At 53.8% G+C, this 6,278-nt stretch overlaps 1 long non-coding RNA gene across 1 annotated transcript; it reads left to right on the forward strand.

Annotated features, from left to right (window-relative positions):
* The first annotated feature begins 4,242 nt into the window (after nt 1-4,242).
* LOC125439198 lies at nt 4,243-5,854 on the forward strand. Its single transcript, XR_007245496.1, has 4 exons — nt 4,243-4,335; nt 4,454-4,538; nt 4,666-4,927; nt 5,129-5,854. It is a non-coding gene; the product is annotated as an uncharacterized LOC125439198 (long non-coding RNA).
* The last annotated feature ends 424 nt before the right edge of the window (nt 5,855-6,278 follow it).

A 6,278-nucleotide genomic window follows, 5' to 3' on the forward strand; every position in this document is an offset into this window, starting at 1 on the left:
TGTTGTTTAACTGTTGTGGTTTCTGGGTGTGTGAGGGGGGGGGGCTTTTCCAGGCTCAGGTGTGGTAGCCTTGCCTGGTATTCTTTCTGGGTTCTGTTTGATTTGAGGGTTGGTGGGGGGGATGGTGGACAGTTTTAGAAATTTTTAGATTTTAAACAGGGCCTACTAGCAATAGGGTTTTATAGGGCACAATAGAATTCTTTAATTCAGTTTTGTAGGGATCCTGAATATCCAACTTAATAGGATAGTTGCAGGTTAAACAAGATTGCAGGTTTTGTGCTTCTTAAATAGTTTAAAAAATAGGTCAAAAGTGGGCTTATTGGATTCAGTTCAGTCCCACCTTCGCCACTGTTGAAGGTGGCCTGATTTAGGCCACAGCTGGTTAGGGCTCAGATTCCTTAGAGCAGCTTCACTCAGGTTCCCTGCGAATTTGGGGAAGCTTTCAGTAGTACCACTAGTGCTAGGTGTAGAGTCAACTGTAGTTCATCTCTGCTAAAAAGTTTCACCTTGCATCTCCAGGTCAGGGTAATTGGAGGCTAACCTGAGATAGGACTAGCGACAGGTCACCAGTTAGTTTTTTAAACAACCCATTGTTCATTTAGCCAAGTCAGGTTAGGAGAACCTTTCTCTGTAAAAAAACAAAACAAAACTGGTGGGAGGGCTCCTAAAAAGAAGTTAGGGGTTGTTAGGCGCCAGCTCAGGAAAGGTAGGCAGGGCAGCTAAACACCCCCTCCTCAGTTAGACAGGCTTTGCCCAAGGGGAAACGCAATGAGTGGCAGGAAGGGACAACAGAGGGGCCCTGGGGGGAAAGTGAAGCAGAAGACTAGAGGGGTGGAGGGGAGGGAGAGGGGGAGGGGGAGGGGGGCCCTCCAGGCTGCCCCCGCCCTGTGGGGAGACCTGCCTCACAGCCGCCTTGTTCCACCCTGCTGTCTGGCTGGGGTGGCACCATTAGGCCACCTCACAAGGTGCTCTTTGGTGCAGAGGTGGCTCCTGGGGCAGATCCACCCTCACAGGAGATGGCAGGTGCAGGCACTGTGCAGGGGCCTGTTGCACAGCCTGATCCTCCTCCAGTTGCTGATGTTCCTGCCACTTCCCAGCAGCAGGAGGAGGAGGAGGCTGAGCTGATCCTGGTGGTGCCCATGGAGGAGGACGAACGGCCCTCTAACCTGTTCACCCCCAGGACTAAGATGATGCTGGAGGGCCTAGGGGAAGAGGTGGTGTCGGCGTCACCATCTTCTCTCCTGAGCCTTCCAAATCTCAGCAGGTCCTCTGAGGGGACTCAGGAGTGGAGGCTGGAGTTGGAGGAGGAGGAAGAGATGGAGGTGCCAGTCACGGGGCTGCCATCTCAACCCCCTCTCCCTCAGGCATCCACCCCTCAGCCCCCTAGACACAGCGTGTCTACCCAGAGCTCCTCACAGGAGGTGGCTCCTGGTGGTCCCAGCGCTGTTGGCCAGCGTGGGGCCACCCTAACATCCGCAGCCTGGAAGCACTTCCGGGTACAGCCGGATGATCCCCGTTATGCACACTGCCTGCTGTGTAGGGCAAGGGTCAGTCGTGGGAGAGACTTGAGTCATCTCACCACGTCGGGGCTCCGGAAGCATCTGAAGAAGCACCACCAGGCTGTGCTTCTTCAGGAGGAGAGACAGGCTGGTCAGGTGGCCAGCTGGCCATCAGCCAGGCCTGAGGGGAGTGGTCCATCGACCTCCACTCGTGCTCTCCCTGCTGTACGTGCAGCACAGCCTCCGGTAGGTCAGGGACGCCAAGCAACTCTCACTGAGATGCTTGGTGGGGAGGGGGACACTAGCGTGTCCAGGGGTGCCAGGAAAACAATAGGACGTAGGACTGATCGCGCCATTGGCCTCATGGTGGCCATTGATGCTGAGCCCTACAGAGTTGTAGAGCACATCGGGTTCCGTATGGTTCTCCGCTCCCTTGCTCCTTGGTACACACCTCCTTCTAGGTTCCGGCTGAGAGAGAGCGTGTTGCCAGCGGTTTACAGATCTGCGAAGGCCTATGTGAAGGCACAGCTGTCCCGCGCTTGTGGGAGAACTGTGCACTTCACCATGGACATCTGGACCTGTAGCCAGGCGGAGAGTGCCTACCTTGCCCTCACGGCGCACTGGTGGCAGCCCGAGGAAGTCCTGGGTGGGGGTGGGGGTCCCAGTGCCAGGCAGGGACAAGGACGGGCCGGCCATCGCTGTGCTCTGCTCCACGCTGAGGTCCTCAACGTGGCGCACACGTCCGCAAACATTGCTGCAGCCGTCCAGCCACAGTTAGATGAGTGGGTAGGCAGGGACCTCACCATCGGCTACATGGTGACTGACGGTGCAACCAACATGATTTCAGCGGCAGGGGCATTGGGCCAGAAGCACATTTACTGTGCGGCCCACCTTCTGCACCTTGTGATGAAGGATGCCCTTGGCCTGGGCTCCGGAAAGGAATCTGGGATGGACGCTGAGACCTGCTCGTTCCGGCTTCTACTGCAGAAATGCCGGCACATTGTGGGTCACTTCTCACGCAGTGTGAGAGCTGTTCACTTGCTGCGTGAGAAGCAGGTGTTGACAGGCGTGCCACAGCACCGCCTGATCATCGACGTAGGCACTCGCTGGAACTCCACCCACGCCATGCTGGAGCGATTGGTGGAGCAGAAGGAGCCCTCGCCGCCTTCTTCGAGATGGCGGTGCGAGGAAACCAGCTCAACCAGGAAAGTGGTTGACTGTCTCTCAGACTGATGGGGATCCTTAAGCCCTTTGGGACTTCACACTGTTGCTTTTTGTCTGACTGCGGCAGCTGGCTCTGGAGTACAGCTCCATGGTCCTGACGGCCCGTGAGAACCTGGCCACACTTGAAGAGTCACCTGAAGTACGTGCAGACATGCTTCCGGCAGTCTTGGCAGCTCTAGTGCGTAGAGCTTCCAGCAATGGTGGCCTGGAGCCTCTCACTCAGAAAAAGGAGTACATGTTGGCGACCATGTGCGACCCGCGCATCAAGGGCAGCATCGCCGAGAGGACCGGGGAGCTCTTGCACTGGAGGGACATTCTCATCCAGTGTGTTGAGCAGGTGCATGGGCGAAGGGTGTCAGCACTAGGTGAGGGGGGGGCGAGGGCTAGCACCAGCTCAGAAGGGGCTGGTGCTCCTCCCGCTCCTCCCAACCCAGTATTTGCTGCCCCCAGTCCAGCCGCCACGATGACCTTGGAGATGCAGCTCATCGGGCGGGCAGTCGGTCCCTCTGGGGTGACGAGGCGTGCGAGAGAGGTGACGTGTGCTGCGGTGGTGAGGGACTACCTTGCAGAGCCCTACGAGCCGCAGGATGCCAATCCACTGAGATACTGGGCCACGAAGGAGTCTGTCTGGCCGGACCTCTCTGCCGTGGCCTTGGAGCTCCTCTCGTGCCCTCCGACGAGCGTCCAGAGTGAGCGTGTGTTCTCTGCGATGGGCAACGTGTTTGACCCATTGCGCTCGCGGCTAGAACCCTGGAATGTGCAGCAGCTGATCTTCCTCCAGGTCAATCTGCGGCTTTTTGACTATCCACAGTTGGACTTCTCAGATGAATGACGTGAGCACATGCTTTTGCCTGCATCGTCTGTGAGTCTGCTGTGGGTGGTGAGGGTGAACGCTCTCCCCATCTTAAATTAGCACTTAGGGCACTGTCCAAGCACAATTTGTGACCCCCCACCCCAGCCCCTAATGTCAAAAAAACCCTGCAGCCAAGCCCACACCAATCCCCAGTGGCCATGTGGTCTGGGGAGATGTGGGAGGGGGACCTCTAAGCCAGGGTTTTCCCATCCGTGTCCCACCACCACCACCCAATCTAAATTCCCCATTAGGCACTTTCCCGCAGCAGGTCAGGGCATAATTTGTAAGCTTCAAGGTGCACTGCACACAACCTGCAGACCAAAGAATCCAGAGGATTGCCAGAAGCTGTTGCCAAACCATGAGTTCATGGATGCTCTCTCTTGTTCTCCTTCACATCTTGGGTCCGTTTAAAACCTAGGGGGCCCACCATTCCCCCTCTTGCAAGGGCTTTAATGTTCGATGCTGCCAGTTTTGCATCGCTGTATTTCAATTGGTTTCAAGTTATGGTTAATGGAGCCTGTATTATTCATATTTGCATTTGTTCATGTGCTCCACTTGTTCTCTTTGTTATTTAATGATTTGCACCGCACAGAGCCCTTTGGTGGAGGAGTGGTATATAAAATTAGTAATAAATAAAAATAAAGTAAAATGTCCCTGAGTCCCAGCTGACAGTTTTTCTGTTGAGTTCTGCACAGGGAAGATGAAGTGTCAGGAGTTGGCGGAAGAGCACTGATGAAAAGGGGCAGAAATGATGACAAGGTGAGTCTGAAAAGTTCTGAAGCCTCAGCCAAACTTTATTAAATGATTTGCCATACAGCGTGTCATTTTGAAAGTTTGTACACTGTGCTGAAGTTTCCCTGGTTTCTTGCTTTTCCAGGAAATATGCTGAAGAACACCACCACCACAGCGGCCTTGGGCAGCATGCCAGTCCTCTTCTGAAAGTGTTCCCCAGACTCGGGAAGGTAGGTTGCACATCTGCTCTCTGTCCCCTGCTGTGAAAATGGAGAAATTGGAAAGGAATCTTCTTTCCATGAGAAGTGGAACCACTAACCAACTGTGACATTTCCTTGTTTTCCCATTCATCTATAGATGCCTGGACCCCAAGCTGACAGCCTGTCAGCGGTCCTGGGGAAAGGGGGGGCCAATGATGAAGGGCAGCCACATGACCTAAGGTGCAACCTATGAGGAAGGCTGTAACGGTTTGTGAGCGTGCGAGAGAGGAGGACCAGGGTGCAGTCGCCATGGGCAAACCCCCTCCCTCTCATCCTTCTGAGGCCTCCCTCCCAAGGACCAATAGCATTGTGGTGGTCTGTCAGTGCTGCAGTAACATTCCAGGTTGAGACTGCTACAGGTATGTTCAGCATGCATTTTCTTGCAAAACCTCCCCGTCTACTCTGATTACATAGATGCCTTGTTGGAGGGCCTCTGCAATGTTTGGGACAAGGAAGGTGTCCCAAACATTCCTGTGGGAATGGTGTGTGAGGGTGGGGTGGTGAAGGAGGAGGAGGCCAATGCTGCTCAATTGAGGGAATTGTGTGTGTTCTGCTTTCAGGAGGCAACCGCTATAGAAAGACTGGAAGGAGCCACATCCATTGTCTTGCAAATGTGTGATGATGGGTCACACCTTTTCCTGTGATGTCTTCCTGATGGCTTCCATTCATCACACTTCAGAATGGGTACCAAAGCTGGATTGTTTCCAAGAAGGAGTGCTTCTGGATTGTGAAGAGGAGAAGTGCATCTGGGCCCCAAAATGGACTGGACATTGGACAATGACATTGCAGCAGGGGCACAGGTGATTTTTCCCAGCCCATTTCATGTTGGAGACTGAGCTTGGATGGACATTTCAGGAAGACAGTAGAGGCTGCCATGATGGTCAATCCAACACCTGAGGAGAACTGCCTGGAAGACACCTACAGTTAAGACTCTGGGGGGAAGGAGGGAGGGCAGAAGAAACTCAACCAGTTTTTGCTGTTAAGCATCTCTGGGGGGGGATGGGGGGTTGGGTGGCATGTACAAATGTTGCTGTTTTGCATACAGTGCTGTTGAACAGAGTGTTCATTTTTTCTATTTGCTTCTCTGGAATTCCCTGCTGGAACAGACAGAGTTCTGAGAGAGCTGGGATATGGGGGGGGGGGAAGAGTTATGAGATACTTCAGCGAACAACTGGTTGTGGGGGGTTTTCTGGGCTATATTATGTTTATTTGTATTTGTGTATATGATGTCTTCTTATAATGTATAAAAGTTCTGCAGTTGCAATAAAGGTTAACTGACACTTTAATGAATTCTTTGTGCGACTGCATCCTTCTGAGAAATTACTGTGCCATGAGGGAAGATCACATCAATAGTATTTTGGGAGTACTTTGCTGCGTGACCGGGGTCTGGTAGCTGTTGCTCCCTTCGCTTGGCCTGCATGTGTGGGTGGCTGGCATCTCCAGAGGTGCTTGAAGGTGGCCTAAGAAGCCACCAGAAGCAAGAGGGCTGTGTACCCACTTGCAACCTGCTCTTGGAAGTGTTTTGGGAGTTCTGTGCTGTGTGTCCGGAGTCTGGTGGGTGCTGCTCCCCTTGCTTGGGCTGCCTCTGTGGCTGGCTGGCATCCTCAGAGGTGCTTGAAGGTGTCTTGGGAAGGCTGCAGGGCAAAGAGACCTGTGTACCCACTTGCAACCTGCTCTTGGAAGTGTTTTGGGAGTTCTGTGCTGTGTGTC

The sequence above is a fragment of the Sphaerodactylus townsendi genome, linkage group LG09 (genome assembly GCF_021028975.2).
Source record: "Sphaerodactylus townsendi isolate TG3544 linkage group LG09, MPM_Stown_v2.3, whole genome shotgun sequence".
Classification (NCBI taxonomy): domain Eukaryota; kingdom Metazoa; phylum Chordata; class Lepidosauria; order Squamata; family Sphaerodactylidae; genus Sphaerodactylus; species Sphaerodactylus townsendi.